This window comes from Aquila chrysaetos, chromosome 10 (genome assembly GCF_900496995.4).
Source record: "Aquila chrysaetos chrysaetos chromosome 10, bAquChr1.4, whole genome shotgun sequence".
NCBI lineage: Eukaryota > Metazoa > Chordata > Aves > Accipitriformes > Accipitridae > Aquila > Aquila chrysaetos.
Window position 1 is genome coordinate 26774388 of NC_044013.1, and position 12563 is coordinate 26786950.

General features: G+C 43.7%; 1 protein-coding gene across 1 annotated transcript in view; it reads left to right on the top strand.

Moving 5' to 3' along the window:
- HS6ST1 (heparan sulfate 6-O-sulfotransferase 1) overlaps positions 1–12563 on the top strand; it is a 203008-nt gene that overhangs the window by 128575 nt on the left and 61870 nt on the right. The window lies entirely within an intron of this gene.

Consider the following 12563-nt stretch of genomic DNA (forward strand, 5'->3'; position numbering starts at 1 on the left):
CAGTGGGTGCATCTAAGTATCAAAACCCTGATGCAGGACAGATATTAAGAACAAATCACCTAGAAGGAAATGATGGGTTGCATTTCAATTAGCACACTTTGGTTACACAGAATTAGTCCTGTCACAGAACTTTATCAAGAAAGCCTTCAGAAAAGCAAGGAGAAAAAAGGAGCCCTCCTGCGTAGTTGAATTTCAACACTGGAGGACTGAGGGTTTGTTATAAAATCTTCTGTTTAACTCAGTTGTTTCAGGCTTATGTTTTTTTACCATTAGTTTTATTGAGCTTGCTGAGTTGATTTTTATTTTTTGAAGGGTAGAAGGATTAGTTACAGCACAGCCCTTTGATTTGATTTCTTATCCTTAAAAGAGCCCAATTTGAGTAGAAGAATGTGTTAGAAACTAGCCAGCTCACTGCAGAATGGATCATTGTTAAGACTACAAAATGTAGGTGTGAGTTTGCGAAAGCTGCCTGAGAGCAGGATTAGGAAGGTGTTGAAGTAATCAAGGCTCCTCAGAGTGATTTACAAAGAAATGAATTAATTAGAGCAAATTGTGAGTTCACAGTTTTCTTGAATGACCTGCCTGGCTTGTATGCTGTGAGGCTTTCAGACAATATATGATCGCTAAACATTTTAAGCACTTTGCCAAAAGAGGGAGAACAAAATGTGGAGCTGCTGAAAGAAAAGTGTTTCTTTTTGCAGACATTTAGGTGAAGACTGTTATGTCTGTGCGGTGTTCCCAGCTTCTTTAGCTGTCTAATTAAACATTAACAATAAATTTCTTCCTCTGCTCCTGTCGTTCCCATGTACATCTGCTTTCATTTTCATTTTGCTGCAATGAGGTGCCTACAGTTTCTTCCTAGGGCTTCCTTAACACATGTCAAATGGAGGACATAGCTTCCTCCAAAGTTTTGGTTCCATGTTCATGTCATGTTTGCTAAATCTAGAAAAAACTGCCAGTGTAGTGATGACCTTCACTAGTGGGCAAAAATTTGGAAAAGTCTGAATCTGGAATGAAACAGCACACAGACTCTAAATCTACAGTGTTAGATGTAGGTGGTGCTGAGCAACCAAAATTACTTTGCGTGCAGGATCTGAGCCATTTCAACTTGACCTTCCTTCCCAGAAATTCAGTGTTTACTTTGACCCATTGTAGTGTGCAGTTGAGGCCAAAGCTAGAGGAAGATTTGCTAAGACTTAAGAGGACATAACTCCTTGGATGTCTGTTCTACCCTGTGCAGCCTCTCTGCTTACCTTGGTGCCTGGCAAGTGCTTAGCTGGGGCTAGGCAAGTTATTTCTTCTCCCTGCAGAGCTACTTCTAGTTTCCATTGCTGCCTCCTTTATATCGCTGCTCTACTTAACCTCTTAAGGTGAAGCAGCCATAGCCTATCACAAGCTGTTTGTGTTGCATGTATTTTAGTGCTTGTCCTGTCTTCCTCCAGCACCTTTTGATTCCAGGAGAGAACAAAATTCTAAAAGGCAATTTTCTTCCAGCCAGAAATCATGTATCTACATATGAAAAAATGTGTAATTTACTAGCGCCAGTTCTTGTGATATCTTTGTAGATTGTATTATAAATACATTTTAAAATTATGGTTCATCATTATAATGGTTTACAGTCTAAATAAGAAAAACAAACATAGTTTGTAGGATAAAGCATAATTTATAGAGAATTGCCTCAAAATGGAAAACTTTTAAAAAAAAAGAAAAAAAATTGTACCTAATTCTTTCTTAAATGCCGTGACCGCTATGTTTCATGTCTCTATTCACTGCTTTTCTCATCCTTGCAATGACTCTACAAAATACCTATTCTAAACTAAGGTGTGGCAGGATGAAGCTTCAAAGATATTGATTTCTTTATAGGGAAGGCTTTAGCTGGCTTCCTGAAAAGCCATCTAGCTTCCAACTTAATTGTAAATGGATTCTGTTTCCATCATGGTGCCAAGATGTCCATAATGTCTCCATATCTGCTTGTCGTTTTGCAAATCAAAAGAATGCATTAATAGTGATGAGTACACTGAAGTCAAGTTGAACAGCACCTGTGATTGTACTGTCTAGGACAAGAAAAGAGCTCAAGGATTGCCAGGGACTTCTGTCTCTATGCTAACTGTACAGTGCCTGTGGAGGCCTGACATGCTGTGGATGTGCCCTGAGCTCAGGATTTGCCTATGTAACCAGCTTGCGTTAACCCTTCCATGGATGGCCTGCCTTGTTCTTTCTCAGGCTGCTAGGCTAAAGCAGAGGGGTGAGCAGGGTTATCCCTAGAGCCAACAAGCTTGTGCTCCTTAGGAGGTTTAAAATCAGCTTGTCATAGTGAGCCAAATACAGACATTTTTCTGATTATCATCTGAGGAAGAGAATGAGTGGGGATAGTTGTTTGCCTGTAAGTATCGTTTCTAGGAGCTGAGAAGCTTAGCGGATTAATCTTCCTTTTGGGATGTGGATCAGGCTGAAGTGCAGGGCAGGATGATTATTAAGACTGAAATTCTCTGTCAATTTGTTGGCAGAGATAGTTTCTCTGTACCAAGACGATGGTGGCAGAAGCGTCTCGTCGCAGAGGCAGCACAGGGAAGGGGCATATCTGAGATGAGACTAAGAATGGCAGGCTTCTCTGTGGAGGGGATGGAGGCTGTTTTTGCAATGCTGCATTTCTTTAAGTCTTCCTGCTGCAAGAACTACTTCCTTTTTTCCTTCAGAGTTTTTTGTAAAAGACGTGTAGATGTGGCGCTTAGGAACATGGTTTAGTGGTGGACTTGGTAGTGTTAGGTTTACAGTTGGACTCGATGATCTTAAAGGTCTTTTCTAACCTAAATGATTCTATGATTCTGTGTCTACAGGCATTGCAGAGAGCAGCACTGATCAATGGCCCATTTCGGATGTTCTTTTGAGGGCTGTAATGGTCCCTTCAAGGCTGGAGGTGCTTCTCTGTTTTCCCCTCGAAGACCAGAAGGTTTTTTTCTGTCACATTCAGAGACCGAGTGGTGGTTGCGCTCAAGCTATGTCAAATGCCACCTTGGTGCCAAGCAGCTACCGAGCAAGCAGTGCTGGTTTTGAGGCTTCCTTCTTTCTCAGCCTTTGCTAGTCCTTGCTTCCAAGTCCTCCTTCCCCTTGAGGAATAATCATTCAATCTGGAGCATTCATTGTAGATTCCTAAGGTCACAAATGCAGAGAACTCATTACTCGTGATTTTTGCTATATTCGTTTTGTACTGTGAGAGGTTCTGGGTCGGGAAGACACTGAGATGCGTGCTTATATGAGCTGCATTGCATTGATGGCTTTAGTCCGCACTTCACATTCAGATTGCTGCGCTGCACAGGAGCTCAGGTAGCAGAACAAGACTCTTACTGTGCTGGATGCTGGACAAACATAGCAGAAAGATACCCAGTATTTTTGGTCCCGCAGGGTTTCTAATTTAAATGTAAGATCTGCAGTTGCAGAGGGAGGCTGACATGCAAGGACACAAGGAGCCAGTGGTGGTCATTATGATATTCTTGTAGTAGTTTTTTAATCTGAGGCGTGTTAAAAATAGAGGACAGGTAAAACTGGGACCTCTTTGTTCTGCAATATTTAAACAGTGCCCTTTTGATTTTGTTCATTTTGTATTGAAGAGTATATTAATTTAGTTTTAAAGTAAGTGGTATGTTAGGTTCTCACTTAGGAGCTTGTCTCTTAAATACTCATCAAATGTGAATTTGCACTGGACTCTACAGTAGAAAGAGCGGCAGGTTTGGGCTTTGGTAGTCATGGGAGCTTGTAGACAGGTGTGATTGCATCCTGAGGCAGAAAATATCTTTGAGAGTGCAAGTTTTTGTCATTGTATTTTGTTTAAATGCAGCCCTGGGAACTAGTTTCTGGAAAGGTCTTCTCCAAATGCAGACTGTCTTAGCATGCTTATTTTCTCTCTTAGGGGTGTGTTTTGTACTTGGGCTTCTCCTTCAGGCTAGTCTGACCTTAGATACTGAAGCACGTGTTCAAATGATTCCCAATGCTCCAGAGACATTTTTATCCTGCTTGCATATTTTGTTTTAATTTTGGTGCAGGTTTTATTTTTAAAAGATAGGAAAAAAAGATAACAACAATTCTCTTGGTCATTTCTCTTCATCTGCAGTTCATTTTTTTCCATTGGGCATTGTGGGAAAGAGATGTGTGTGTCTGACCTTGGATCAGTCCTTCCTACAAAGCTTTCGAGTCAGGAGACTTAATCCTCCTTTTCATGCCTCACCTCTGCACAATCAAGGCCAACCTTTGAGGAGAGAGCATAATTATTTAGTGTGGCAGGCTGGGCAGATGGCAGGGTAAAAATACATGTGAGGTATTTCAGTTACTTCTGGGGAACAACCCTCATCATCTAAAAGATGGTTGGTATAATTTGAGTCATGCTTTCAGTTGTTTGAAGGGGTAGTAGCTGGCATATGTATCTGTGCCTCAAGGCTTTTCCACAGTTTCACTTGCCTTGTAAAAGGCGCTTTTGAAAACTCACTGGAGCCAGATGGCACTGAAAGGGTCAAGTCAGGGCCTTGCCTGCAGTTCCAGGGCATCCCACTCAGGCTATGTTTTGTATTTCTATTTGAACTGACAGGTTTTTAATCCTAGTCTACTTCTAGTTTAATGTCTGATTAACTAATGGAGGCACGTGCAGAATCACCTAAACAAGAAGTCCTAGAAACCCATTCCTTTGACATACCAGGAGTTCTGGCTTTCAATGTCTTTTTTTCCTAATCAACCCTCTGCTGCCTTTTCCCCAGCATGTGCTCCTAGCACAAGGAGATCCATGAGAATTCACACACTGCTTGAGGACTAACTCGTCCCTGTCACACTGGCTGCAAGTGGATTACTAAATACACTTTAATAGGGAGTGCTGGGAATGGGAGCAAGTTCACAAACAACTGCTTGGTCATGTGTATTAAGTGTTTCTATGCAAAAAAAGCCAGGGAAGATGGTGCAGATCAAGGTGCAAGATTCATGCCTGCTCATGCCCTCGTACAGAATGCATTGCCCTGCTATAAATTTTGATGAAGCCTTCCTGAGGCAAAGAGTTGTTGAAACTTATATCAGTATGCTGTAACCTGGCAAACCCCGGAGGGCAAAGCATTGTACCTGAAGCAGAGAATGATTAAAATATTAGGCTGACACATATGTGATATCTGAAAAGTTTTCTGCCACAGCCATTAAGCTTCTTAACATTGTGCTTTGGAATGTGGCCATGAGTCATAAAAATGTCTGAACAGGCAAGAGGGTTGGTGGTATCATAAATAATAATGGCACTGCTCTCCGAACATGCATGAGCAGAGAGAGAAAAGGAGAAATAAGGAGCAGAACAGGATGACAGAGGGAGATTTATTAACCTTAGCAGATGTAAGATTTAAGATTGGAAATTTCCTGACAAAAACCAAACAAAATACTGTAAGGTCTCCTAAAATAAAAAAGGGAAGGCTCTGATTAGTGCTTGGTATGTCACTGGCTGACATTTATTTTTAGTTGCAGCTTTAGTAAAACATCCAAAAAGAATTGAGCTGTGTTAGTTTAGTTTAGTCTGACACACCATACTGTCGCTCTGCTTAATCTACAGTGCATGGCTAGGCAAAGGAAATTTAGATTCCCGGAACATTGACTTCAGTGGAAGTTAGTATTTTTTCCTGTGTGGTGAAGAAGATGCAATGAAACACTCTCATTTTCAGCAGAAGCTGCCAGTGTGTGATGGGTTGACCCTGGCTGGACACCAGGTGCCCACCAAAGCCATTCTATCACTCCCCCCTCCTCAGCTGGACAGGAGAGAGAAAATATAACAAAGAGCTCATGGGTCGAGATAAGGACAGGAGAGATCCCTCACCAATTACCATCACAGGCAAAACAGACTCAACTTGGGGAAAATTAACTCAATTTATTACCAATCAACCAGAGCAGGGTAATGAGAAATAAAACCAAATCTCAAAACACCTTCCCTCCACCCCTCCCTTCTTTCTGGGCACAACTTCACTCCTGGATTCTCTACCTACCCCCCACAGTGGCGCAGGGGGACAGGGAATGGGGTTTACGGTCAGTTCATCGCACGTTATCTCTGCCGCTTCATCCTCTTCAGGTACAGGGAATGGGGTTTACGGTCAGTTCATCGCACGTTATCTCTGCCACTTCATCCTCCTCAGGGACAGGACTCATCACACTCTTCCCCTGCTCCAGCGTGGGGTCCCTCCCATGCGAGACAGTCCTCCACAAACTTCTCCAACGTGGGTCCTTCCCACGGGCTGCAGTTCTTCACGAACTGCTCCAGCATGGGTCCTTTCCACGGGGTGCAGTCCTTCAGGAGCACACTGCTCCAGCGTGGGTCCCCCACGGGGTCACAAGTCCTGCCAGAAAACCTGCTCCAGCGTGGGCTCCTCTCTCCACAGACCCACAGGTCCTGCCAAGAATCTGCTCCAGCGTGGGCTTCCCACAGGGTCACAGCCTCCTTCGGGCACCCACCTGCTCCGGCGTGGGGTCCTCCCCGGGCTGCAGGTGGATATCTGCTCCACCGTGGACCTCCCTGGACTGCAGGGGGACAGCCTGCCTCACCATGGTCTTCCCCACGGGCTGCAGGGGAATCTCTGCTCCGGCACCTGGAGCATCTCCTCCCCCTCCTTCTTCACTGACCTTGGTGTCCGCAGGGCTGTTTCTCTTACGTCTTCTCACTCCTTTCTCTGGCTGCCATTTCTGTGTCTCCTGCAACTTTTTTTTTTCCTTCTTAAATCTGCTATCCCAGAGGCACTACCACTATCACTGATGGGCTCGGCCTCGGCCGGCGGCGGGTCTGTCTTGGAGCCGGCTGGCATTGGCTCTGTCGGACACAGGCAAAGCTTCCAGCACATTCTTACAGAAGCCACCCCTGTAACTCCCCCCGCTACCAAAACCTTGCCACAGAAACCCAGTACACAGTGGTAGCATTAGAGGATTTTACATCAGTAAAAAGTCTTGTCCCAGACTATGTGCTTTTGCACAGAAGTCACTTTCTGAGCAGCAGAACCGATGAACCCTGGTTTCTTAGAGAGTTGTGTCCTGTGGATTGATTTTTTGGTGTAGCAAGATTTGGAAAGCTTTGCCTGAAACTGGTGCTCATAACAAGCCTCTCATGCAGAAGCTTTGGTGTCTGACAGAAAAATACCTTCCCTGCTGCTGTTGCTATAGACTTATCTGGTATCTGCTGCTATCTCGGGGTGACAACAGCTCTATATTGCAGCTCTGCTGTCCAATGAATGGTAAATGCTCGGAGAGGAAAGTTGGTAGCTATTTTTGCTGTGTCTTTTGTTGCTGCCATGTTGCTGTCCGTGATCCTGTTTTAACCAAGTAGGTTCTCATCGATGCCCCATTTTCTTCCAAATGCTGAACGAGGTACGCCAAAGACCTGGCTGGATTCAGTGCTGTAGGGGAGAACCAGCAATGTCGGCAAATCTCTCCTTCAGCACCATTCAAAGCCAGGTTTGGGGAATACGCTGAAATAGAAACAAAACATCCTGCTGTGGACCTTAAGAGAAATTCTGAGGATGGCATGGGTAGCGGTCTCGAAGCAGTGCTAGAACTAGCTGTATATGCAGGGACACTTGATCTTCCCCAACAGCCAAGATGAAATCATCACCTCGCCTCCTTTGGGCACTCTCTGTGTTGCACTTGGGGCTGTGCCTGACTTTCCAAGTATCAGGTGGTTCTTACAGGGCTGCTTCAATTTGCAGTGTTGTAAATAGCCATCCACAGACACAGAGAGGTGTATGGACTTTGTGCTTATTCTTGTCATATGGATGCAGCTTGCAGACTAACATCTCATTGATGGAGTCAGCTTGCACTAATTTAATCCATTTATATAAAACAACGTGACAGGACAGTCCATGAAATCCCATGCCTCGGTACTGCTATTTTACATACTTGAAAGTACTTTGACAGCCCTGAATGATATGAAAAATAATGTCGACATTTAGTAATAAGTAGTAACTTCAGCTACAGGCCAGGCCTTCTGCACACAGGGATGGACAGACCCAGACCCATCCTGCAGAGCAAGGAAGGCCAGTACAAAAGCCAGGGGTCTATAGTAATGCCAATAGAGCTTGTAGAACCTTTTAGTAGGGTTTCAGATGGTTTATAAGGAAGTGAGTTTTATACTTTATAAATTGAGGCTTTTAGAAGTAGGTCAGAGAGACTTGGAAATGGTCACAGGCAAGAAGCTTTAGAAATGGTGAACTCTTCACCTTCAAAGAAACTAGTTTAACCATAGGATACACAATCAGGCAGGTTAAGTTACCCACAGAATCACAACATCAGACTAAAGATAGGTCTGATCTATCTGAAGACAAAGTGGTAAAGTTAGCAGTGTCCCTTTGTTGTACTTTGTGCAGATGTTACCTTAGTCTTTAGACAGTAAGAGAGGATGCTTCTCTGACACAGAAATCTTTTTGCAGGAGGCAGTTCCCAACTCCACCTGTAATAAGACCCTTTCTACCTGAGCAACTTATTTTCTTAAACTTAGGTTACGATTTTTTGTAACAGGCCAGCCAATCTGTTAATGTTCCTTAAAGCTTGCAAGCTTCAACATTTTTGGTGTTAAGATTCCTTCCTTTCTGCAAAGTTTATGAATACGGTGCTGCATACGTTATTTGATGCAAAAATAGTAATACATTATTCATTTGCTGTATTTTTTCTGTATTTTTGCAAAGATCGTTTTGTCTTTCTTTGAAGTACTTGTTTTCACTGTGGCTGGATCCTTGCACCCTCCTAGCCCCCGGCTCAGGTCAAGGTGCAGCTGAGGAGGTTAAATAACAGGACTTTTTGCTAACACAGAGTGTCAGATCCCAGTAGGTCACTGGAACACATTGCAGCAGCCATTAAAGTGTACATTGGAAACAATTTTGAAATTTGTAGATCTGATATAACAGCAGACAAAGGCCAAGTTACAAAGAAAAGTAACACTGGCCTTTGGAGAGATTATAGACTTCTTTGCATTGCAGCATTGATGAAAGCTGCCTCCCTGCATCCCCTTTTCTGAGCTGTAGCAAACAAAGCCAAGCTTTTTAGCTCTGTCTCTGGAATAGAAATGGACATCAGAAGGCGCATGTAAAATAACCAAACCAATATACAATTGCAAACTGGGATAATCTCTTTAGCCTGGTTTCCTCCAGTAAGCTCAGCTCTCTGAATCACTATTGAGAGACTTAGAAAGCACCCCCGGAGCTGTGCTACGGGAAACTCGCTTTTCCTGACTTTCAGGCTGCATTTCTTTTTTTGTTTTTATTCTTTTCTCCCCACGCCTCCCGTCTTTGCCTCTTTCTCTATTTTTGTCCATGCAAACATTATAAAAGGCCTAAAAGTGGATAAGTGTCTGCTTCTAGTGTATTTAAGAGGGAGTACCATGCAGAGAATCCCCCAAGACAGCTGCTTTGGTTCCAGGCCAAGCCGGCATTAGTGCTAGAGGGAATTAATTATAATATATTAATATATAAACATAGAATATATGATGCCTTTATCTCTTGAAATGGACTTGTTCATTAACTTTGTTTATTATTCTTTGCATTTGAATACTTTCACCTGAGGATCTCGGTATACTTTGTCTGCCTTTAGGTATGTCCAAAATACTATGTGAGGATGGGGCCTTTTAGAAGGCTTCTGCTATATTTTAATACCTTGGGAACATACTGCTTGGTGTATGCATACAGCGTACAGCTGTGAGCATGGGACAGAGTTCTACGATATTGAATTACACTGCTGCATGAGAACAGCACTGAAAGCACTGGTGGGATGCAAAAGAAGCATCTCTTAATTTCAGAATGCAAGATAGAAGAGATACTAAACTGTTGAATTAGAGAAACAGTTTATGGAATGTCCTAGTTCTTAATTGCAGATTTCCTTTTGGTTTTATTATAGTATCTGGATGCTTCCTTAGCATGCACTCAGTTTCTGTCTGTCTCAGTTTTCTCTTTTTTGTTATCTAATTATGGCAATTGATTTTAATACAACAAATATACACTAAGTATATTTAGTGAATGTGAGTCAGAGGGACAGTTTCTCACCCTCCAGTACAAACTACTAGTGATGGGCCAGTTCTCTGAACTGCAAGTAGCTATAAGAATCCTGGTTTTCCTGGTTTTCTATTGAGAATTTCCTGCACTTTATTCCATAAAATTGGCAGTGTGTACAGACCTCACTCAGCCCAAGGGTATATTAAAGGCCCATGAATCTCACAGATGTTCACAGATGGCAAGTGCTCTGCCATCACCTTCCCTGTGGCAACACATGGCTCATTCCCTGTGCTGTCAGCAGCCTCTCCAAAGTGCTGCTCTAAAGCTGTGAGGGGTAAGAAGGCGAATGCTCCCTTGAGCACTCCCTCCTTGCTCATTTACTATTCCTCTGCTGCACCATTTGCACATCCTCTCATAGATCCATCAGTAAGGAATTTTAGGAAAAATTGAATTTCACAACCACAGGGTCAAAGACAAAATAATTTCTTGGCACAACATGTGAATGAGGTGGGCTGCTCACCACCTTCAGTCCCATCCAGCAGGGCTAGCCACGTCCCTCTTCTTCTGGGAGAGAGACACAGATTTTTAGCAGCCAGATTTCACCAAGTGCAGTGAGTTCACCAAGGTCTGGCTACAGCAGCAGCCAAAAAAGGCAAAGGGTGCAAATGCCATCATTTCCTCACTTCTTCCTCACTCTGGCCCTGGTCAGGGGTGCAAGCTCGGCAGCAGGTTGGTCTTTTTAGGGCAATAGCAGCGTCCTCTGGCTGTTGCCCTGCTGCGCTGGAAGGATGGGGAAGCACAGGGAGCTGGGAACCGCAAAGGCCAGGGTTTGCATCAGCTGGGCTGCGTGGCTGCCCATACCGTCTGACACTCCAGGCAGCTACCTGCTATGCAGACATTTGATGCCAGCCTTGATCAGTTTATAAATGTATATTCTTATCTGCAGCCACTGAGTCTAGATTTATGGCAAAGTTTTGGAGGAGACTACTGTAGTGGGTAAACTGGTGGGGAACACTTTACTGATACATTTGCTTACTAAGTAAGATATATTGCAGTGCTCTTTCATGTGAAAGAAGTATATTCAAACCCTGCTCCCTGCCCCATCCCACCACCCTTCACTGCTTGGGATGCATCTACAGAAAGTCTGAGCTGAATGACAACTGACAGCTCCCAAAGGAGCAGGCACAGCCCTCTGTCTTCCCTTCTCCACTCCATGCACGCCTTTTCCTTTGCACTGGCTTTGGGGTATGATTAGCATCTTAGTGAGTGGATTTGCCTTACTAAACTTGCAAAAAAACCAATATTGAAAAAAAGTGGGGGTGCAAATTGTGGGCTGACTTGATGTGCTTTTACACATAACGGCTTGATGTGCTGACTTGGCTCAAGGAGACATCAGATGAGTGCCAGTGCAGGGCCAAAGGAGAGGACAAGACGGTGTGTCCCAAAATGGTGAGGGGAGAGCAGCATTGCTCCTGCTGGCAGCAGCATGCTGTTAAAGTGGCTCAGCTCCTCTCATCGGACCACGTTTGCAGGATCCATGCTGCCATCCAGTGCTGCTGGGGAAAAATGTAGTTAATCCCAAGCTCCGTGGACGGATGTTGCATATCTCTTAGTCACTAATAACAGCAGTGACACCACCACTTGGGACTGAGTGCTCTTGTGTTCATACCTGTGGGTCTATGAACATTCAGTACTCATCTCAGCCACCTTCAGGCCATTGTTTAGGATTTCTATGGGCTTTCAGCAGTAGGTGACCCTTCTCAAACTTTCTTACTTGCCAAAAGTGTTTTTGCAGTCAGCCATGCTTATACCTGAGCAAGACTGACTTATTTGAAGTTTTTGGTGTTTGTGAAATCCAGCTTCTCTGTAAGGGAAGTTCCATCTCTTGAATGCTGTATTTTTTATAGTATTAGAAAAACAAAAGCCAAAGTATTTGAGAATTCAGCACTGTGTTTTTCCCAGCTCCCACTAACTGTGTGAGAAAAACAGTTGTCCACACAGTTATCTTCTAGGGGGTCATGGTTGCAAATGGATGGCATTATTACGGGAGTCTTTTCATTAAAAGCCAAAAGGACGGGATCTCTCTCCCATCACCATCCTGAAGCCCTGCTTCCCCTAAAGAAAGAAAACCCAAGACCCCAGGCAAGTCAATTAAGCATTGTATGGACCTGTCAGACAGATAAGAAAGAGACTCTTTGGCCACAGTGAGGCCAAAAGAGGTGAATGAATCCCAGAAAGTCTCTTGAGCAGATAATAAATAGCCTTTATCTGGGAGGTGTGTCTGTGTGTGTTTTTTGAGGAGGTGTGATGTCAACCTCCCAGACTTGCCTTCTTTGTTGGGCAGACATTTGCTTTAATTAAAAACCTCCAAGGGAATGTTAATTGGCCTGGCGGGGGGAGGAAATCATTACTTCATCTTCTCTCTCCATCCAAGTCCATGCACACACATATGCACGAATACACATGCTTTCTTTTACAGTAGAGAAAAGCAGCAACATCTAGTTTTCTGGCAAGGCCTCTTTCCCCAGTGTGCCTGTTTGCATGTCACAGTTTGGCAAAGGAACAACAAATAAATGTGATGCTTTGTTT